Source organism: Natrix helvetica (assembly GCF_964273705.1).
Source record: "Natrix helvetica genome assembly, chromosome: Z".
Taxonomy (NCBI): Eukaryota; Metazoa; Chordata; class Lepidosauria; order Squamata; family Natricidae; genus Natrix; species Natrix helvetica.
The window spans coordinates 41,555,800-41,579,953 of NC_138554.1; the positions used below are offsets into that span (position 1 = coordinate 41,555,800).

Genomic DNA, 24,154 nt, shown 5'->3' on the forward strand with positions numbered 1-24,154 from the left:
TGGTGTGCCAGGTGAGTGTTGAGTCTTTCCTGGTCTTAGCAGGTTTGCATTGCCAGGGCAATGAGGTTTTCTGAACCATAGCAGCTTTCCTTGCTGGTGGGCTAGGTGGGTGATGAAGTTTCCATGGAGTAACTGCAGCTTTGTGCTGCACTGCAGTAGCACCCACAACTCTAAGCATGGCTTGCACCACACCTCCCCCATCCCTGAGGTATCCCATGGTTATCAGGGACGCTGCTTAACCACTCACCAGGTGCTTAACGAGCACTAGCATGTGAGTGTTGGGAATGTTGGTCAATGAGCAAAATGTTCCTGTGACATTTCACGTAGTAAGTATTTCACTCAATGACTGGGAATCAGGTTCCAATTGTGGGCCTAAGACAAGGAGTCCCTGTAGTCTAAATCTAACCTATAGGAACATGATAAATTCCAAGCAGAATTGCTTTCATCTATGAAGGAGAGTAGGGGCTGATAAGCAAATGCCCTCATCCACTCCAACCTGGTTGACCCCTATCTCCTCCCATAACAGCAAGAGAACATTTTAGTACAATTTTAAACACCAAGGCACTAAAACAAGCAATAAGCCCCTACTGTAACTTCATTGATCTGAATCAAAACCAAGAACAGATTGTTATAGTTGGAGATGAATGAACAAACCATTAAATGTCAGTAATTTGGCTTCTATGTTTCCTTCTATCCAGGTAGATATGCCATTGTTTATGTATCCAAAATGGCCCCTATACTCATAGATGGGAAGTATCAGCAGGCTTAGTTGAAACCCACAATTGGCAAAAGTCGAAAACATGTCTAGGGGATGTCTCCAGTGATGAGAATTCCCAAAATTCATTAGCCACAGAACGCCTTGCAAACCGAAGAAAATTTGGAACTGTGCAGATTAAAGGAAAGGCTTCACCTACAAAGTAGAATACTAGATAGAATCTCTTTAAAATGCTACATTTTGTTACAGATTTCACTACTAAAGACATATTTAAAAACTGAATAACAGAAATATGTAGAACGGCTGAGTTAAGGAAACAAATTTCAGCAGATTCTGAAAGCAAGCAGGAAACAAGCACAAAGGGGAGGCTCTGCACACTGGGATATTAAATGAAGACAGACCAATGTTCAGCTTCCCCAAATCTCAGCTTTTATTTTTAGAAGTATGCGTGATTGCTCAATGTGTATTATTTTTAAAGGTTGAAGAATTCATTCATATGTAGAAACTGAATTGGTTTGGATTATGCAACTCACCTTACATTTATTTCCTTGTGTGTTCTGTGCTTTTTCCAGACTGAATTATGTAGCTGGATGCATAGGATTTTGGAATTTATCTCACATTCCTGTAATACAAAACTGGGAGCCATTGCTCAGATGTTTAAGTACCGTATTTTTTGCATTGTAAGATGCACTCCCCCCTCAAAAAAAGTGGGTGGAAATGTCTGTGTGTCTTATTGAGCAAATGTTGCCGAAGCCCTGCCCACTCCCACCCTTTGGCTATTTTCGGCCTCTGCATGTCCCGTTTTTGGCCTCTGCATGCCCCATTTCGGCCTTCGCACACCCATTTTTGGCCTCCATGCATCCTGGTTTTGGCCTGTTCTAGGTGGCAGGGATTGCCACCCCCTATCGTTGCTGCTCATCACCGGCAATAGGTGACGATCCCTGCTGCCTGAAATGGGCCAAATATGGGATATGTGGAGGCGGCAGCAATCCCTGCAGCCTAGAACAGCTGATTGGTGGTATTCCAGGAGGCCAATCCAACCACCAATAAGCTGCTCATGCTGAATCAGGCTGCGATAACATGCTGAAGCTGACCAGGATGTTGTTTGCTGCAAGGATGTTAGCCAGATGAATACCAATGGATGCTGGGAGGCTGAGTCAAAAAAAAATGTCTTGCTTTCCTCCCCAAAAGCTAGGTACATCTTATAGACAAAAAAACGTAGTATATGCTTTGTATAGAAAAAGATACTTCAGGTATGTTTTAAGAGATTGCCATTACCTAAAAACAACAACAACCCAACAACACTGAACTAGAGAGAAACGCAATCTGGTTCAAGCAGGAGGCAGTACAGACAGTCTTTGACAAACTAATCCTGAACAGAGTTGACACAAGTCATAACACGGTTCAGCCACATGATGGAACTGATTTTAGAACTTTTGCGTGCATACAGCAGTCAAAAAGTGAATGTTGAGGTTATTAAGCAATGGCTATTAAGCAAATCAATAGTTTGCTATGAATGTGGTTTTGCCGAAAAGTGAAACTAAGGTCAGCCATGTGATCGCAGATACTATAAATGGCCATACCATGCACCCAAAATATTGGTCATATGATTGCAGAGGGGGGACAGGACCCAGAATAAGTTCCATTTTTTGGAGGTGAATTATAATTTGAAATACTGCTTGCTAAGCAACCTGTTATGAGTTTACATGTATCATGTGTTCCTAATTTTGATCATGTTTAATAAAAAAAAATATGTTAAATAGAACTTTGATGACCTAAATAGCAGCTAGCTGAACTTCTCTTTTTTCCTCTTGCACAAACATCAGCAGGAATCAGATCCTGGTAGGCACTAGTAGGTTTTATCCCCACTGTTTTTTTTTAAAAAAGATGCCACATCCTTATGCATGAAGCTGGTGGCCCCATAGCATTGTTAGAAAAAATGTCCGAATTTTAACTTTAATAAAAATAAACCTAGTGACCTAATGGCCAGGATCATAAAATATTGGATGCATATGTAACACCTTTGGTGGCCAAATATTAGGTTGGTATCAGAAACTTTATGCAGGTGAGTAACCAGGATGGAAGAACAGGAGAGAACCAGATCCCTTCTTCTCTTTGCTCAGTGCTTAGAGAAGATCACTCACCACCTGGCCTAGTTCTAGCCCAACAGATTAGAGATCTGTCTAAAATCAGGGGAGGGCTTCAAGACTGTTGTACTCAAATGATTCATAAACTAAGTATGGGATGAAAGCTAACATAGGGTAATACACCTGGAAGACACCACAATTTGCCACCAGAATTTCCATTGCTAAGCAAGGTTAAATGAGTCACGTCTGATTTTACAACCTTCTTTTGCCATGGTTGTTAAGTGAATCATACAGTCATTAAGCAAACCCATTTTCCCCATTAACGTTGCTTGTCAGAAGCTGCTGGAAAGGTTAGAAATGGTAATCACATGACTTTGGGATGCTGCCCAGGTCATAAATACATGTCAACTGCCAAACACCCAAATTTTGATCATGTGGGGATGTTGTGACATTTGTAAGCATCAGGACTGTCGGTAAAGTCACTCTTGTCAGTGCCACTGTTAACTTCGAAACGGTCGCTAAATGAATGACTGTTAAGTCAAGGTCTACCTTTAGACTGCAAAAGACTATGTAATATATGCAGCAAGCAGGCAAACCTCAAGGCAGCTTGCCAGCTACATGTGCCAAACTTGTGATGAACCATGACTGCTACAAACCCTTATCCCTCAGAACATTTTCACATACATTTGCTTGCAAGCTCCTTAAAGATTAGGTTCAAATGAGAAAAACCAATCCTCCCACCTGGTTTGTCAGATGGATGTTTTGGAGCACAAAAGTGAGTTGTTAAAATATATCACAAAAGGAACATAATGTACTTCCCCCCCCCCCCCAATCATCATTTATAGAAGAAAAACGGAAAATCCTAAAATGAGAACAATTCACTTAGCTGATGTTGAATGCCTCCAAGAAAAATCACCATAAATAAGTGTTTAGATCTCTCTTATACAAGGGCGGGGGATGGAGAGGGAGGAAGAGAGAGAGAGAGATGGATTGATTGATTGATTGATTGATTAAACTTAGTATATGCAGGAGTTAGAGTTCCATCTGTTACATGTAGCCAAATGATATTTGAGAAAGAAATATATTAAACAAATAAAAGCCAACACATACATATTGCATTTGAGGTTAAAGAAATGGGAAAGAATTGTGTTGTTTAATCAAAAATTTAACAAATAGTGTGAAAAATGCAAGATAAAGTTGACTTTCTGTGTATCTTAATTGATATGTGATTTCCTCAAAAGGATAATGTGAAAGAAAGAACAAAAGGAGAGAAAATTGTTCAGGATGAAATTTAATTTTCTGTTACTTCTAGCAATCCTTTATGGACTTTCTGCTGACACCAGGACTTAAAATATGATATTTTATGATTTGTTTATAGATAAGAGATGGGATATGGGGTGAAAAGATAAATGTTTGTAACCTTAGAGGGGATGAAGAGTCACTAGATTTGTTTATACTTGTGATGTAGATTGATGCCATGTCTTTATTTTCCTCTTTATTATATTTTTAGTTTTCTCTTTTTTGAACTTTTTACTTCTTTCTATTCTCTTTTCTGTCTTTAAGCTATTAAATTTTAGTATTATAATCAAACTTCTTAATAAAAATTATAAATACGAACAGGAAGAAAGACCCAATTTGTGGCAAGAAAAGGAATTAAAAATACACTTTAGAGCTTGGAGAGAAAGTTTATAGACATCTAACATCTGAAATTAGCTGTTTGAAGCCTACACACTGATCTTCTACAGTGCACTAAATCTTCTTCTATGCCAACTCTTGGCTCCTGACTTCACCATCCTATTCCTATTGAATGGCACAAAATTAGTTTCTTCTCCCCCCCCCCCCCCCCCGTTCCAGTGAAACTTATATTTGAATTATGCCAGCTGGACGTAGGATAGGATTACAACTGAATTCCTTATGCTGGCTTCAATCCAGATTATGAGTCTTGGGCTGGTATAACTTTAGAGTATTATGCCAGTGTTTAGGAGGAAGGAATGAAAAAGAATAGGAGCTAGTGTGAGCAGAGCTGAGAAGTTTCAACCTTTAGTTGAAATCCTATGTTTTGGGGCGATTTGGTCTTGCTTCCTCTAAAAATTTGAACAGAATATTCATTGAGTTTACATTGTCTCAGTATTTAGGAAGATAGTAAACATTCACATTTCATCAAGCCTTTATTTGTTAAATATATACCATATTTTTCAGATTATTAGATGCAGCAGCATCTAAGACGCACCAAGAATTTGATGCGTCTACAGGCCTCCCAAACCCTCTGCATGCCTCCTTTCTTTGTGAAAAACGGGGCATGCAGAGTTTGAAAGGCCTGCAAAGTGTTCCTGGAGACTGCCGGGGGGGGGGGGCAAAAATGAGCAACAAATGACCTGTTTTTTTGCAAATAACAGGGCATGCATAGGCTTTGGGAGTCTTGTAGAGTGCTCCTGGGGGCAAAAATGAGCAAACAAACAGCCTGTTTTTTACTCGTTTTTGGCCTCCCCAGCCCCCAGGAGCACTTTGCCTATGCATATCCATTTTTGCTAAAGGGGTGGGGTTTTGAGAGGCCAGAAATGCTGTATTTTGTGTATAAGACGCACCCAGATTTTCACCCTCTTTTTAGGGGGGAAGGGGAAAGATGCATCTTATACTCCGAAAAATACAGTAAATGGTGGTTTAATTGTTAAACACATAGATTACTATTTTTTTATCTTGGTTTACTTGTATTCTATAATCTACTGTTTTATTATTGTACAGTTTTAAATGGATGGGTGAGATATACCATATTTCTCGGAGTATAAGACGCACTGGAGTATAAAACGCACCAAGGTTTTGAAGAGGCAAATTAAAAAAAAGGAAGGTAGGTAGATAGAGATGGAGAGAAAGAAAGAAAGAAAGAAAGAAAGAAAGAAAGAAAGAAAGAAAGAAAGAAAGAAAGAAAGAAAGAAAGAAAAATACAGTAGGTAGGAAGGGAGAGAGAGAGTAGTTAGGTAGGTAAGTAGAGAAAGGGGGATATAGATAGATAGATAGATAGATAGATAGATAGATAGATAGATAGATAGATAGATAGATAGATAGATAGATAGATAGATGTAGGTAGGTAGGTAGGTAGGTAGGTAGGTAGATAGATGATAGATAGATAGATAGATAGATAGATAGATAGATAGATAGATAGATAGATAGATAGGGAGAAATACAGTAGGTAGGTAGGAAAAGAGAGAAGAGAGTGTAAGTAGGTAGGTAGAGGGATAGACAGAGAAATAGAAAGAGAGAGAGAAATACAGTAAGAGGAGAGAGAGGGTATGTAGGTAGGTAGGTAGGTAGAGGGAGAGAGAGAGAAAGAGAGAGAGAGAGAAATACAGTAGGTAGGTAGGAAGAGAGAGTGTAGGTAGGTAGGTAGAGGGAGAGAGAGAAAGAAATAGAGAGAGAGAGAGAAATACATTAGGTAGGTAGGGAGAGAGAGAGTAGGTAGGGAGGGAGGGAGGGAGGGAGGGAGGGAGAGAGAGAGTAGGTAGGTAGGTAGGTAGATGTTTCCAGGTATATTTATCCATGTGCTGGAGAAGGAAATTGCTGACAATCTGCAGCACTTGAAGACTTTGTTTCTGCTGGCACAGCACTTGATCAATGTAATTGCCATCAATCAGGTAAAGAGCTTTCCAAAAGGAAAAAAAAAGTTTTTGCACTCTGCAAAGCTCGCAAAAATGGCCTGTTTTTTGCAAAAATGAGCCTGTTTTTTTTTTCAAATAAAAGGCATGAATAGCTTTATGGAGGCTTATAGAGTGCTGCTGGGGGCTGGAGGGGCAAAAAATGACCCATTTGTTGCTCATTTCTGCCCTCCCCAGCCCCCCGTTGTCTGAAAGCATCCATAAGGGTATGCACGGCCATTTTGGTGAAGGGGGTGGGGCTTTGGGAGGCAAAAAAATTATGTATTCGATGTATAAGACGCACCCAGATTTTCAGCCTCTTTTTTGAGGAAAAAAGCTGTATCTTATACTCTGAAAAATACGGTAATTCAATGCTGTAGCTTCAATTGTTTGCTTGCTTTTTAAATTCAGGAATCTTCAATCTTTGGGTGACTCTGAGGCCACACATATTGTTTCTGGATATTTAAATGGGAATATGCAATACCTATGGCCATACGTATGTGTATCGAGATTGAAATTTCCTGGGGTTTTTTTTCATGAGCTTGGACAAGGAAGGTAGATTTAAATTATACTCAAATTTTTACAGGAATACTATTCAATCAAGATTGCCAAGAGGCAATGGCTGAGGAATCATTTTATTTTCTCTCTTCTTTAAGATTCATAGTTCCTTGTACACTTCAAGAATATCTCACTAAGGACAGAGGATACACTACAACTTTTTCGCCTCTCCCATTTCTATCATTTGATGGTCATAGCAACATATTAGACAACCGAAGACCCACATGGTCATCTTTCAAAGATATTTCCTTACCTAAACAGATAAACAGAATGACCATGGGTGGGCAAAAAAGTAGTGGGAGCGGGATTGAGTTCTGAATTTTTTCTGACTTCCCCATTGACTTCATGGGAAGTCAGGGAGGGAGTGTCTGAAATCACATATATGTGACTGTAATTGACTGCAATGATGCTGAATGCCACAATAATATAAATGCAACTGGTGTGAAGATGCTTGAAATTTCAATTAAATGGAAATAATGAGTCCAGAATTTTGTATGCATCCTTTAAGTTACCAGATTTGAAATATCCTGATCCAAAAATGTTTGTGCTATGATGAACCGTTTGGGCTAACTGAAGGCTACAGACAGACAGACAAGAGTGTTTTGCTAATATATATAGGTAGGCCCAAGGACCCACTGACAAATATGAGGATAGAACTTGTCCTAGATCCCACTACTTTAACCATTTCTGGCGGCAAAACTTATTTGCCACTTTTTTCCCTGTTGATTCTTACTGAAATCATAATGTTTTTCTATTTGTCTGGACTAATAAAGAATAGTGAAAACATAGGTTCTATATCTACTACACATAGGTTCAATATCTACTAGATCTACACATATTATATATGCTTCCCAAAACCATTGTCATATCATAAATGATACTTCCATTTTCACTGAATAAGGGAACCCAACAAGTATATGTAATGTATGCTTTTTATCAAGATTCATGTAAAACAAAACGTTGAAATCTTGAGTACAGGTAATTCTTGTTTAACTACCATAATTGGGATCGGCAACTCCATTGCTAAGTACCAGGTCATTAAGCAAATCATGACTGTGACAGACTTACAACCTTCTCTTCCACTGTGATTGTTAAGCTAATCATCTGTGGTCAGTAAGTGAGATATCATATGACCATGACGTCTGATTTGCTGTCACCCTTTCCATTCATTCTGTTTACTATAAGGCAGTTGCAACGCACACAAATAGAGATCAAGCAACCATGAGATGCTGCTATCATGTTAAATGTCTGCCAATTGAAAAGCATCTGAATGTCAATTATGTGAGCACAGGGTCACAGCACAAGTCATAAATGTGACTTGGCCATAAAGTTACTTTTTCAGTGCCATTATAACTTTAAATAATTGTTAAACAACAAACTCAGTAAGCAAGGTCTTTGTAATATGATTGAAAATAAAACATGATCATGTGAGGACCTGCTTAATGACTCAATTAATAGACTCAATTACAGTTGTAAGTTAAGGACTACCCATAAAAACTTTAATAAATACAGCTCTTTGACCTGTATACAACAGCAAGACTTCTACAACTCCAAGATATGAGTCTAATATCTTAAGAGCAATCAAATGTTGGTTAACTAGACTTTCTACTTTCTAGGTATTCAGGAGTTGCAACATGTGAAAGACTATGGAGTCTACCCATGCTTCAAAGTAATTCATCCAAGATAAGATCACCACCAAGGTCCCAGGTAGTCAAACAACATTAACTTAAACAACCTTCTTGCCTGGTGTAAGATTTAGTTTGTTTAATCACATGAAATCCATTATTAATCACAGGCACTGGTTCAGAATCTCTATTTCCTATCTCGCCTGGGATTAGAAGGGAAGGGAAACTCTCATGTTATTATATTGATAATATCTAGAATCACCAAGTTGGAAGAGATTATTTAGGTCACGGAGTCCAATCCCTGCTGAGTGCAGGAACCCAAAATAAAGTACACCCCTCTCTATGGCTATCTAGCCTTTGCCTAACTTATTCAGCAAAAAGAGACAATTGCTTCTAGTATACTATTGCTTTTACTTTCTAACATTCAACCTGCCTTCCTGTAACTTGAGGTCATTATTTTGTTCTTTCACTCTGGAATAGTGGAGAACAAGATGTGATCTTGTTTCATATGACATCCTTTCATCTGTCTGAAGAGTGATATTCCCTTCTGTTTTTTCAGGACTATTTCCAGTTCCTTCCATCTCTTTTCATAGAATCTATATCCTAGACTCTATGTGATCCTTGTCAGAACCTTTTCCAATTTTTGTAAATTTTTCTTAATGTGTAGGGCCCAGAGCAGGACACAATATCAGAAATAAATCTAGCCAATGCAGAATAAAGTAGAACTATTTCCCCATGACTTGGAAACTTTATTTCTGTTTACACAGTTGAACATGACATTTATTTTTTTTGAAGCCATATCCCATTGTTGACTGATATTTAATTTGCACTCAATTACTATTCTACAAGTGCTAATTACATTCTTTTTGTTTCCTAAATGAACACCTTTGCATCTATGTATTAGGTTTGTTATTTCCAACTCATTTTCTAACTTACCAATATTTTATTGTCTTCTATTTATGAATTGTCCCAATTGTGTATCATATGCAAAGTTGATAAACATTATCTCTCCTTCTGTTTCTATTAAAGGACATTAAGATAATTCTTGACTATGACAATTGGGAGCTTGCATTGCTCAGCAAGGCAGTTGTTAAGTGGCATTCACTTAGGATATGTATCTCTTTAAATCTTTATACAATCTCCTATAGCAGGTTTCAGTGCATATACATGTACGTGTGAGCATATACACTTGGAATCTATGCGTGTGTTAAATGACAACTGGATAAAGTGAAATTGTACAATATCTCAAAGATGAAGGGCCATTTAATCGTCTTTTCTTTTTTCCATTCTTTGTCCTCTTCTCTCAATTTCAACTCTGCAAAAATAACATCTAGATTTTTTTCGTCTTAATATACGTGTAAGCTTTCTGTGACACCATTATTTACAACAGCTATCCCTAATGTCATATCTTATTCTGCATTAATTTTCTTTTTCAGGAAAATATAATTCAGTTAATAGGAATTTGAAGAGAAAGCAGCCCTGAATGTAGAAAACTTGAATAAAAGCAATAAAAATACATTTCCTTTTTAGTCCATCTAGTCCCTAATTGTAACATAGCTCAAGTCTAACATAAAAGGAGAATAATTAGTGACTACAAACAGTAGGCGGGCTTAATTGAGAAGCAGTGAGTCAGCTACTATCAGCATTAATAGGAAGGAACTAGAATGCACCAGCTGCCAAGTTCAGTTGACTGGAGGCTCTCACACGTGGAAAAGAGCAAAAACTCCAGCAACCTGTTGCTATATTAGCCCTGCCAGGCTTGAAAGCTCCTCCTAGACATCAGGGGCAGCATTAAAAAACCAGGGTAGGAACATATAACCTTGCATGTCATGGTATCAAAGGCTGCAATCTCACCAGAAGCCATGGAGCCGACAAACTTGGCAAAGCTCTGGGAAAAGCCAGCTGCGACTGAAAAATGGGCACGTGCCAGGCTGCAAATCCAATCCAGGCACTGAACATTGTGATCCCTCTCTTTTATTATTCTCATTCCCCAGTGGATAAAGCCAAGTTTCTCAAGCGCAAAGCAAAGACCAGCAGCTGCATGGAGAGCCACTGTGGGGGCTTCCCTGGCACTTTCGGGCTAGGGGAATTTCTACACAAGCTTTGACAGCCCCTGTGATTTCCATTCTGACTTGACAGACAGATTTCATATGCATCAAGCAGTACAGGATGAAAGGCCCCCAGTCAGAACTCCAACAAGACACATCCTTTTTTAGAATGGAATATTCTGTCTCCTTCCTCCAAGAGCCAACAGCATCCTGTGAGATAATTCCAGAGGGATGCTCCTTGCTTTTTCCTCCAATGATTGGTGATCCTATCTACCATATTTTGCCCACTCTATCCTATCAACCCTATCATATCCTGCTGGTGCTACTTAGGAGCTCTTTAGGCAATCAACAGACCCACACTCAGAAAATGAGTTAACTACAGGTAATCCTCAAATTATGAATGGTCACTTAGCAACCATTCCAAGATACAGCTATTTGTAGCATCCTGTGGTCACATGCCATGTTTTTGACAAAAACAAGTACTTACTCATCTGGTAAAAACTGCTCCATAACAAACAATGGGTTTGCTTAACAACCACTACTTTCACTGTATGACTACGTTATTCACTTAATGATCACTGCAAAAAATGTCATAAAATAAGGTCCGGTCACATTACAACCCGCTTTAGGACCATCACAATTAGCGCTCAATTATGGTTGTAATTCGAGGACTATCTATATTAGCCCAACCTAGCAGTAAACTCTCTTCTGACTTGGCAAATGTTGCTAACTTTATCACTCCTTGCTTCCTCCATTAATGACTGCAGCTGCTTAGAATGGCAGTTTAGCAACGTCTAGAACCCTTGTTTCTCAATCCTAGCAATTTCTGGATATATGTAGTTCAACTCCAGGGATCCCATCCAACAGAGCACCGCTTATGTTCTTATGTAATTTAGAGGCCATCAAATTGAATTAGACTCTGATGGTTTATAATATTAAAAGCAATGAACAATCAAATTTAAACAAAAATCTCAAATGTGTATAAATTATAAATTCTATATTGGACAGAATTCTACAAGTCCTGGGGGAGCAGTCAGGCTTTCAAAGATTTCTTAATCATCTTCAGGATGGGAGCTATGGAGGGTGGAAGCTGTTCCAGAGGGCAGATGCCACAACAGAGAAGGCTTGTTTGTAGAGCGAAATGATCTAGAATATATTGGATCTGATTGTACAGAATAGCACTTAGCAATAGCACTTAGACTTATATATCCCTTTACAGTGCTTTATAGCCCTCTCTAAGTGGTTTACAGAGTCAGCATATTGACCCCAACAATTTGGGTCCTCATTTTACCTACCTGAGAAGGATGGAAGACTGAGTCAACCTCAGGCAGCAACTACCGGAAATAGGTAACTTAGCTCATAAACGAATAGGTAGATGTGTTATCTTATTAAGTTAGGAAGTTTGTCCAACTCTGAAGGTCTTTATGCTTCAGCAGTAAGGCAAAGGCAATGCCCACCATTATATATTTCATTTTGCCAACAGCAGTGATAATGGAGCCAGCAGGAGTTCAATAACATGGCAACTATTTTCTTAAGCCTCCAAAATTAACTATGCCACTGACTAGGCAGCCAGGAAGAAGGGGAAATGGCAGCTATTTCAGAAAAGGGAGAAAAGAAACAAGAGTTTAACTCAAAAACAGAAGCTATCTTCATACTCATGGGAGTAAATATGCCTCAGAATTGGACAGACATCTGAGAGTGTTTCTTCCTTAAAAGAAACAGAAGGATTAATAATTACAATTGATATCATGCAGAATGTGGTTGCATGCAAGCACCTGCAGATTTTGGTACTCCATCAGAGGTTTTTTTTGGCGGAGGAGGGGGGCAGTACAAAAATGGGTTTGTGTTGTACTGAAAGTCCTCAACTTATGACCAAAATTGATCCCAAAATTTATCTTCCTACGCTGAGACATTTGTCAAATGAGTTTTGCTCCATTTTACAACTTTTCTTGCCACAGTTGTTACATGAAACACTGCTATTTATTAAGTTAATGACACAGTTGTTAAGTATATCTGGCTGTTGACCGGTACCCATGGAGATTGCAGTCCGAAGCATGTAGAGAAAGGGGAGCAAGTATTGCACAAGCAGAAATAGTAAAGACGAGGATGCCAACAGAATACCAAACTGGTCTAATAACAAGTTTAAACACATCTGCTCCAAAAGGTAAAAAGCATAATTGAAAGATTATTGCCTCGATGATATAACTTTCTTGCAGTTCTTGATGATTTGGTAAAAAAAGTCATAAAAAGTTTTTCCAAAAAAATTGGCAGTAACTGACCGGACTGTGTCAACTTTGATTCTGAATTCCAGAGCAACAGTCATGTTAACAGATAGCAGCAAAAACGATTAGTTTCTTAATTTTTCAAAACATTAATTAACTATTCTTTCTCAAATGATTCTAAAGTTAAGTTCAAAGGATTCAATCACAATATACAAAAGACTGCACTGAGTCTAAGTCCACTGGCATATGGCAATAGCTTCCTCCAGGAGCCCTGAACAAGAGAGTTTTAGGCAAGTAGATTTCCATGAAACTGCAAGTAAAAGTCATCACAGCTCAGTGTCCCTAACATGCTGGGCAGTTAGTTGACTGGACACAAGTAGAGTTGTGTCCGCAGTTGTACTTTAGTTTATAGTGGATGATGAGTTTAGATCAGATGGATTTTGGAGGGTTGGAAAAGACAATAAAATCACTGTGGTGAAACTGTTAAGAGTGCATTTTCGAAATCTGGTGTGTTGTCCATGAATGGGTGCCCCAAATACCTTTGGACCCACTAAATTAATTCTAGTCAATGTCTGCACATTTCCTGAGTCCACAAAAAAAGAAAACATATCATCTATGAAGGAGAAAATATTTGATCTTATATTCTATTTGGGATCAAGTCAGACCTGCAGCACCGTTCTCACCAGGAACAAAATCATTGCCATCAAGAATTTTGGATGGCCATTAGAACTAGCCCAAAATTCACACTCAATATTACTGAATGAAATGTGACAACTATTATCATAGTCTAAATTATTATGCTACAATTCCTACTATCCCAACACACTGATCTTCATAATGGGAACTGTAGAAAAACCTTCTGGACACAGTAATCTACATAGGCAGCTCACAGCAGCCTCTCCCAACTTGACATGCTATAGTGGTGTTAAGATTACAAAATCATCTCGGGCTTATGTATTGGACTTTTTACAGTGTTGTATGAAAGTATCAGTCCAGTGAATGCAATCCATACATGAATATGTTCAAGTTTTCTGTACTGCGTGCTTACACCATATTCATCCATAATAATCTGTATGGAATACGTTTGGACCTATCTGTATCCTTGTGGAGAAGAACTGTTTAAAATATATTATTTCTTTATATCACCTTTGCAAGCAAAAAACATTATTTGTTTCTTGCTCCTACCACCAAATTGGGTTATCCAGGCCTGCTATGCCTACTCTGTTACAAATATATGTTTGAAACCACTGGGGCAGTCAATTAAATAATTCATTTTATTTCTGATCATGTTGTGCTTTTCATATGGCACCCACAATAAAATCAATGACCCATCTGATGAAAGAACAAAAGGAGAAACCTCCTCCCCATTCACACTTATAAGAAAAACAAACACTGGATTTTCATTGAACTTGTCCTACCCTATGAAGAAAAAGAATCTATGAATTCAAAATAAATGGAACTTGCACAAAATTCTGCAGCCAGACTCCAGCTACTCCATTCCCTGCCCAACCACTGTGGCTTTCTGTTCTTCCCCACCTCCCAAGAGTCAGTACTGTATGACTCTGGAACATGCTCAGTCCCTATGGAAAGGGAACCTCCTCCCCGTGAGAAGTTGTATTCTAAAAAGTGTTATAGTTAGGCAATATTTGTGGTTGCCCCAAGCCTGTTGATACCTTTCTGTTATGCAGAAATGCTGTTTTTCTTCTTGCTATTTGAGCCAGAGTGAGCAGAAAGATTGTAGATAGAACAGGGTTTATATTGGCAGTTCTCTGGGTGAGTTGCAAAATGTCAATAAGGATTTTAATTTCTCATATTATTTAACAATAGCAAAAGATAAAAGACTAACATGGGGTGCTAAAATAAACATGCTAGGTTATAACTAGACTTTTGTATGAAAGGATTGAGTTGAAATGATTGATTGTAAATCAGTCAGTCCCATAGGATGTTATTATAAATTGCTTATAATTGACATAGTGGAAGGATCAAACCATGAAGTGCTATCATGAACTACTAGAATACTTACTGACCAGTCTAAAATATTGAGGTAATTATATGAACAGCCTAAAATTTCTCCTGGCAAAATCTATTTTTTATAATATGTCAAAAAATAAAAAAGGTGTTTTATTTAGATGAAACTTTTAAATCGTGTTTTGAAAGACCATTCCACAATACCTAAAATATGATAGTAACCTATTTTAGGCTCATCATTCGGATAAGCCCCAGAGCTGAAATAAAATCTTCTAGGCCCAAGTCCAAGATCTCATCCGCGAGGCTGGACTGTGGAACAGCAACTGTCAAACTATTTACTAGCTTAAATCTCTTAATTGCAATAATATGAAGAAGAAAATCCACATCTGACTGATCAACGTTTGGGATCAGAAAATAATCCCCCCTTCTGTTTTATGGAAAACAGTTAAGATTGGCTTATGACCAACTGAGACTTCTTTATCCAGAGCTACTTCTGTTACTACACATTTGTATGTCACACCTGCTCTCATACTAGAGTACAATATAGAGACTATAAGTAGAGGAGGTGAGGGTTAGCAGTTGAAAGATTGTGACCTTCAGAACAGGTGCAAGTAGTTGGTCCATGCCAGGTTTCTTCCACATCTGAACTTTTGATTTTTGAAGACAACACCCGCATGGAGATTTCTGCTTTGTACAGGAAGGTTATTTTTACATTTATTGCAGCATTCCCATGGTCATGTGATCAAAATTCCGACGCTTGGCCACTGACTCATATTTATGATGGTTGCAGTGTCCCGGGGTCATGTGGTCACTATTTGTGACCTCCTGTCAGGAGGGAAAGTCAGATTCACTTAACCACTGTGTTACTAACTTAATTGTGGAAAGATCATAAAATAGGGAAAGCTCACTTAACAAATGTTTCACTTAGAAACAGAAATGTGGGGCTCAATTGTGGTCATACGTCGAGGACTACCTATATATGAATGACTCTATGTTACTCCCTTCTACCAGATTTGTTAATAAGTCCTCTGCCAAAGGTTCTAATTATGTTCTACTATAAAATAAATAGTGACCAAGTTCTAAAGGGTTGGAATTTCTTAGTACTTTGTAAAAAAAAAAGAGAGAGAGAGAGAGAATTATCTTCTTTAAAGACCTCTGTTGAAATCTAATAACACGGAGAATCTTGGTCAAAATCATTTAATTGCAACAAGAAGGAATTTTATTACACATTACAGAATTGTAATTTACCATTTTTTTGGAGTGTAAGACGCATCGGAATATAAAATGCACCAAGGTTTTCAAGAGGCAAATTTAAAAAAAAAGTTTTTGCACTCTGCAGACCTCCCCAAAACAGCCCTTTTTTCACAAAAACGAGCCCATTTCCCCCCCCCCAAAAAAAGAAGGGCACTCTAGGAGGTTTGTAGAGTGCTCCTGGGAGGTAGAAGGGCCAAAAACAAGGAAAAAATGGTCCGTTTTTCACAAAAATGAGCCCATTTTCTGTCAAAAAAAAGGGGGGCATGCATAGCCTTTAGGAGGCTTATAGTGTTCCTGCTGGCTGGAGGGGGGGGGGCAACCCTGAGCAAAAAATGGCTCATTTCTGCCCTCCCCAGCCTCCAGGAGCACTCTGCAAGGCTCCTAAAGGCTATGCACAGCCATTTTGGTGAAGGGGCGGGGTTTCGGGAGGCAATAAATGCTGTATTCAATGTATAAGACGCACCCAGATTTTCAGCCTCTTTTCTGAGGGAAAAAGATGAGTCTTATACTTTAAAAAATAGAGTAATTTTTCCATGGGGATGAGGATCACTGGTAAGATTTTAACAAGTGTTAGGAAAGCAGAAAGAGTGAATTTTATATAACAATTAAAAGTCCCAGGCTGGGAACAAGGAGACAATGAATTCTAGTCCTACCTTAGGCATAAAGCAACTAGGTGGCCAATCACTCTCTCTCAGTCCTACAAAGAAGCCAATGTCAAACCATTTCTGAAATTTTCCCAAGAAAACTGCAAGGACTGGTCCAGGCAGTCAACAGGAGTCAAGACTGACTTGAAGGCGTCAAAAAATAAGATAAAAATAGAAGCATCAGTAGTAGAACATTTTACTCTGTCAGCCACCATTTTTGGAACAGAAAGTCCCTGGCATCTTTTCTGCTATGCTACTTTGTGGAGATCCCTTGAGTGGTACTTTATCTTCCAAATAAACCTGATCAGGCAATATAGTGGCACAATCAGAGTTTATTTGATCCTTTAAATCTGCTGGCTCTTGTCCACTGAAAGGACATAACAGTGATAGAACATCATCAGCCCAGCTTATCGAAAATCTGTGGTTCAGTTCTCAGTAACCCCAGATAAGGCCAAAACTCTGTTTGGAAATCTTGGACAGCTGTTGCCACTCAAAGTTAGCTATACTATCCTAAATGCATCAATGGTATTACTCAGTTAGGCAACTACTCCTATGTGCTTAATCTGTCCCTGAGGCATTGCTGCAGGATCTCTTAAGACTGTCAATGCAGCACTGACTCCATAGCCATGTCCCTTTGCCAGCTGTGCCCCTTTTAGCAGACAGATATGGGATTTTTTCCTCCATTTTTGTTCTTGTATGTTTTCTTTTGAAAGCTTTTGTCTTGCTTTCCTTTTTCTGGATTATTCCTCCGTTTTGCTTCTCTAGCTAATTCTATTTCCTATCTAGCTAATTTTATTTTGTCCTATTTGTGTGTGTTAATAAAATAGTCTGCTTAAGAACAAAAGGGCACATCCATGGAATCTTGTATATGGATAAAATAATTCAATCCTTGTTCAGCATATTCTATCTCTAGATTCAAGGTCTCTAAAAGTCAAGCTAAATCTTGGGTGAAAGGAAAAATAAAACAAAAAGTATAGCAGACAATACTTGAAATAGTAAAGGTATTTTTGGAACTACTATAGACATTCATAACAGCTAATAACATATGTAACACTAAGCTTTTATATGAAAAAAACCCTACAAACCTGAAAAAATCACGAGCACCCATACACATATCCTTCTTTCTTCTTCTTTCTATATTTTAACATAATGTTATGTAAAACATTCATATAATGAAAAAATCACAAGAGCACCCATCCTTCTTTCTTCTTTCCATACTTTAACATATTTTTTTAATTCATGCAAAACAGGCATCATAGTTTTAATATGATATAGTCCATTTTATGCAAATTCTTATTTTGTTCATGCCATTAATGGGAACTTGTCTTCAACTTCCATTGCTAGCACATGTAATATCCCACTGGAAATTGTAGAAATTCATATTAAATCAATTAAGTTTTTCAACTGGTTGCACAGGAGTGAGAAAAATATAACACCTAAATTTAATTCAATTTTGCAGTGTTTATCAAAGAGGTCCAAAGGTGTGCTACAAGAAGAACAAGGAATCTATTTTAAGTTGCTACAAAATTCTTAACTATTACTATTTGAAACATGACAATGTTATGGCGTACCGGGCTTTGTGGATATCAGAGCTAAATATTTTAAGCACCTGGGTACCAATGCTAAGTGTCTGCACCTTTTTATGCGGTATGCATGCATTGACTGGGAGCTGTAAGTTGCTGCCATCATTGTAATTAGATCAGAGTGGTAATCACTTAAAATAAATTATTCTAGTGACAAAAGCTGTGGCCTTGAATATTAGCATTTTAAAAAAAATGTAAAGCAGCCTACATGCTGGAAAACACATGCTGAAATCTTCCCATTTACTATGTATAAAATTTTGGAATTTGTAGTTATTGTACATGTTCAGGAAATTGATTAGTTACTATCCTATTGAAAATCTTTAGGGTTTAATCCATTATTAACCCAAGTAATTCCCTTCAGTAAGTCCTACACATTTCAGTGGGGCTTATTGTAGGTTAATTGGGTATATATACTCAGTACTTTATGTTCTATATTTAGTTATAGTAGTTACAAAATTTTGTAAGCTAAAACAATATATAGTAATCACTTCTGATATTATAGTGGGAAGGTGGTTTGTCTAAATCTATCATGACACTAGAAGGATTTGAGGTGAGGAATTCTTTATCAGTAGCTCATATCACATTATGCACGCCAATTCTTACTTTAGATCTTTTCTAAAGTTCAAGCTCTCATAACTCACCTCTGAAGATGAATACTATTATTATTCTGGTAATGGAGAACTGCAAATTTGAAACATATTGCAAGAATGCAATTTCACAGGATTCCAACTTGCAATTTTTCAAGGCAATTTGTACCTCAGGAATTATTTTCATTCATTTAATTCTCCAATTTAGGCTTGGTAATGCTTTAAGTTGGTAAATGGATTTCAGCACAAGGTGGAATATGAAAAATATGCTTTAATTCTACCAGTCTTTAATACTTGAACAAGCAATTTGATCACATACACATATTAATATATCTGATTAGCTTAAAACAAGAACCACTATCCCTTAGATGAAGTTACTTGTTTTGTTAAATTTATATCCACACTCCTTCAGGAATTCAGGCAGTGCATATACCATTCTTTCCTTTTTTCTCCATTAACAACCTTGTGATTGGACTGAGACAGAGTAAATGGCCCAAAGTCATGTAACCACTACTTTTTCTCACATTGCAATGCTTTTATTAAATCTAGTACTAGCCATAACTTTAAATCTATTCAACTGAAAGCCATTTACACAAGATTTCCTATAACTGGCATGTTATGTATTTTCTCTTATGCTTAGATTTTCAAAACTGAATGTATAGCTTACATTATTCTTCTGTAAACTAAGTACCGATTGCAACAACAGAAATCCAACTTCTGAGGTAAAAATTTAATTCTATTCCTTTTTTTCTTTGCAAACCTAAAGGGTTTTTTTACTAGTGAAAAAACCTGTTTTAACTAGATGAAACAGGTTGCAACTTCCTACTTCCTTCCCTTGACACTTTAAAATTATAAAAACTCAGCAAGATTGCAATTTCACATGCAGTTATCTTTTGAGTAAACATCAACAAGATTAGACTTCAAATGTCTATACAATATAACTTAACTTTCTGATTATAATAAATATATATATTTATTTATGTTAATTGTTAAAAGTAGCGTGTGCAGTATCTGAAGGCTCAGGAACTACAACACTCTAGCTGAAGTCAACTAATGATCCTGTGAAATCACCACGGAGGATACAATCAATTGTTTCTGAACTTATTTTGGTTTTAGGGAGACTCTAAAGGTACATATGGGAGCAGATCCCTCAAAGGCAAACTTGTCCTGATTCTCTGTTAACCTCTCCCAAAATTAAGCCATTTGGCCAATGAATTCCTCCAGAAGTATTTTGATTGGTGCAAGTGACCTGTAGGATGTATATTCTTAACCTAAAGGAATAAGAAAGCAAGTTTCCAAAAAATCTGTGAAGTTTCTTTTATGCGGATTTATTATGTATAAAGCATGGTTATATATCTAGTAATGGCATAATATATGAAACATGCAATACCCCAAACAGAATCATGAGATTACATTTCTATACCAGGAACTAGTGTTTCTGAGGTGTCTTTGATCATATGCTCTCATACCTACATTTCCATGTTGGTTGCGTAACACAGTGGGATTATTTCGAGAGTTCATCTTAATTTTATTATTGAACAGCAATGATAAGTCAGTATTCAGTTGACCTGCAAATTCTTGGATTTGAAACCCATTCATAATACATAGATGCAAAGTCAATATGTAATTTTTATCTTGCTTGCTTACTTTTATTTAAAGTTTATTACTACATGCAAACCCAGTTCATAAACTGGGCTTATTTCTTATTTATACCAAAAGATACCAATAAATCCTCCAAAGGTTTCTATGGAAAGCAAAACAAAAATTATAGAATGATATATTTTAACTTTTAAAAATTTCTTTTAGCATCAAGAAGAAATTTCATCTTTTACTATTATAGTTGATGCAAACAAATATCATTTTAATCTTTTTACTGGAAAACAAAGAATATAAATTAAAATTAAGAAAATAATGTAAATTGTTCCTTTAAGTTTTACATTGCAAGTCTGCAGCATTTACCATGGAATTTTGATGGCATAATCTGAACAGATTAATAAAGGATATTTTTATTTTTTGTACAGAGAACCACAGATACTACCAACTTCAATTGAAGTTATACAGGATTACACAAATATCCATCAAAATATTTCATTCCCCCTTTTTACAGAACCTTGAATATTTATATTTATCTTTAAAATGCTGAATGGTACTGGCCAGCAATGCTGGCAAGGCAAAACAGTCCAGATATGACATAGACTTTTTTTAAAAAACACAACATAAATGAGCAGATAACAAAGAGAACATCTTTTAATATATAAATGTAGGACAATGTAGACAAAATTGTCTTTTTAACGCTATCATGATGGGGCTCAGACTCTCTTAAAAGAATGGAAGCCACAGCGCAACTTCATTATTCACTAACTTATATAACATTTTATCAACATGAAATATCAGTATACATACAAACACACACATCCTGATTTTAAAAATCCTTTTGTAGGAAACAAGATTTAAAACCATACCTTTTTCTAACTTGCTTCCGAAACATTTTTTTTTGTAACTTCAGTTCTGAAAGGTTTATTCTGTTTAGAATAAATCCTCTTATTTGGAATGTTTGCTTGATGAATTCACTTGATTTCCCCTCCTCTTTTTTTTATTCATTCTTATTTGTTCTGCCCCCCCAAACCTCTCTCTAATTCTATCCACTTCAATCTTTTCAGAGGGAGACATCCCCGCCCCTAACCTCCAAACATTTCTTAACATTCTTGAGTTCTTAAAACATCTCTGAGGTTGTTTTAATTAACTCTTTCCTTCACTAACAGAATTTTGCTGCTTTTTAAAGAAATAAAATTGCAAATTTTCTCCAACTTATTTTTCTTTTTTCTTTCAATAAATGTTCAACTGAAAACACTCCTAACACAAATAATCTTTTTTTCCTAAATCTATACATATTCAAGTGGCAAATTAAAGCACACTTTCTTGAAAGAAGTTCTTTTCAATCAATGCAACTTTTAAAATTTGTAAGATTGATTACAATTATCATCACGCAAAAGTGATTTCTAAAATGCAAAATATGTACCTCAAAAAGCATTTGTTAATTATGCTGGATGTATGATCTCAAATTTGTTTTTTGTTTTTTTTGTATGGATGACATACAAATTTTAAAAATAAGTAAAATCAAATTGTATTTTTTAAGTGCCAATTCAGTAAAATTAAGAAAGTTTTTGAAATAACTTTCAATACTGGTGAAGATAAATTTTAAGATATATATTAAATGCTTTTTTTTTACAATTTTTGCATTCTGATTTAATAAATATGTAAGCTACACAAAACTATCCTCCTTAGACAACCTGAATTTCTCATTGTCTAATTCAGCCTTCTCCAACCTGCACTTTCTAGTCATAGTGAACGAAAACTCTCTGTCTGCATGAATCAAACCAGAAGGGAATTCTGGGAACTACAATTCAATGCATCTGGAAACAGTTTGAACAAGGCTGAAGAATGTGGATCATGTTTTTTTTTTTAATGAAAGAAGCAGAGTGTGATTTATTTTATTTTTGTAACTTGAAACATATAGAGAGCTATAGGTATTTCTTTACCTAAAGTACTGGCAATATTTATAAGTTTCAATAAGTGGTGGAAAACATCTCACTAGTTACATTAATATTAAGACAATTATAAACATTCTGAATTAACTAGTTCCTCTTCTGGTTATCATTCCAAACAGGAAAATCAAGTCCCAAGACAAGCTGAAAAGACATACATACTTGAAACTCAACCCAGCAATACAGAAGTATCAACTTTCTATTTTTATAATAATTAAATATAAATTTTCTTGGAAGAAATCATTACAGTAACTTCATTACGGTATTTGACTACAAGGTTCAAAATATATCAGGGAAATCTATCAATAAAATATTAGCATATACTAAATGATGTGATCTAAAACTTTGGGAAGATTTTAAAATCTTGAACCCAGCCATTATAATTACTGAGAAGAATGTGGTAATATTAATCTGGGAAACTATTTGATTTTTTAAAATCTCTTTTATATCTATAAGCATTGAAGACAATTCACTAAGTAGATAATTCTGCAATTGATTTAATTTGAATACATTGGTTGATTTCAGCATTATGTAAGAATCAATCACCTTTCAGAGTAGTCTATAATCTATACAAATGATTTTTAAAAAATCATTAAAGAAAAAAAGTTCCTTTTCTTCCCACTCCTCCAGCTATCAATCCCCCCAACAATATTTCTAAAGTTTTTTTCACTTAGGAATTGGCTTCCTGAATACATTTTTCTTAGACACCCTGTAACACCATACATACTGTATATTAACCTACAAAGACTGTTTACAAACATTACTGTTCATCCATTATACAAAATCCATACTACTAGTCCAATAAATTAATCAAACAGATTTTGGGAATCTTGCAATGTTTCAGAAAATCTGATATTTATTTAGTCTTTCAGCAATACATTCTATAAGGTTTGGAAGTCCAAGAAGTATGAGAATAGTGTGAATACAAGAGCAGGAAATTGTGATGTCAATCATGCACAAAAATAATCTTTTGAATTATATGAACAGGCAGCTAAGATACCCTTCCCTCCCATTAGATTCTTCTTAAAAAAAGAATCACGATTTCTAATATAAATACACTTTGTACATTTTATGTTCACTTTCTAGGATTTATATGACTAAGGATTGATTGCAACTTTTTTTCTGAAGGAAAAAGCTGTTTGCTATAACATATTTAGTGGAAGCTTCCACTAATAAAGCTAAAGCTAGATAAGCAATATAATGAACAAAAGATAAAAAATGTATAAAATGAAATAACAAAAAAAACATATATACACAAAAATACAAAATATTTACAGAAATAAATAGAAAGCAAGTATTTTTACATCCAGAAATTGGGCCAAAAATTTTCTAATTTCTTCAATTTTAACAAGAATTTAAAACTAAACAGCTTCATTTAAAAAAAACATAGAATAAGGAAGTCATGTCATGTTGAAATTGATATAAATAACATTGCAATTTAAGCCAAAGAACCATACTTTTAGTGTTGATAAAGAGTAATAATATCTATCAAAATTTAATTGTTTCTTCAATGCATCCAAAGTAATTTGGGGTGAAAAGAAATAAACAAGCAGTTTACGAAAGACTTTTAAAAATGTGTTTTTCAAGTAATTGTTCTGGAGTGGAAAACAAAAATGTAAATATATTCTTGCAACTTAGCTTTGTTTATGCCATCTTATCATTTTAAGCACATTTTATCTTCTCTGTCGC

General features: G+C 36.2%; 1 protein-coding gene across 1 annotated transcript in view; it reads right to left on the reverse strand.

The window, feature by feature from the left end:
• The window catches only part of IGF2BP1 (insulin like growth factor 2 mRNA binding protein 1), a 91,451-nt gene that overhangs the window by 65,102 nt on the left and 2,195 nt on the right, over window positions 1-24,154 (reverse strand). The window lies entirely within an intron of this gene.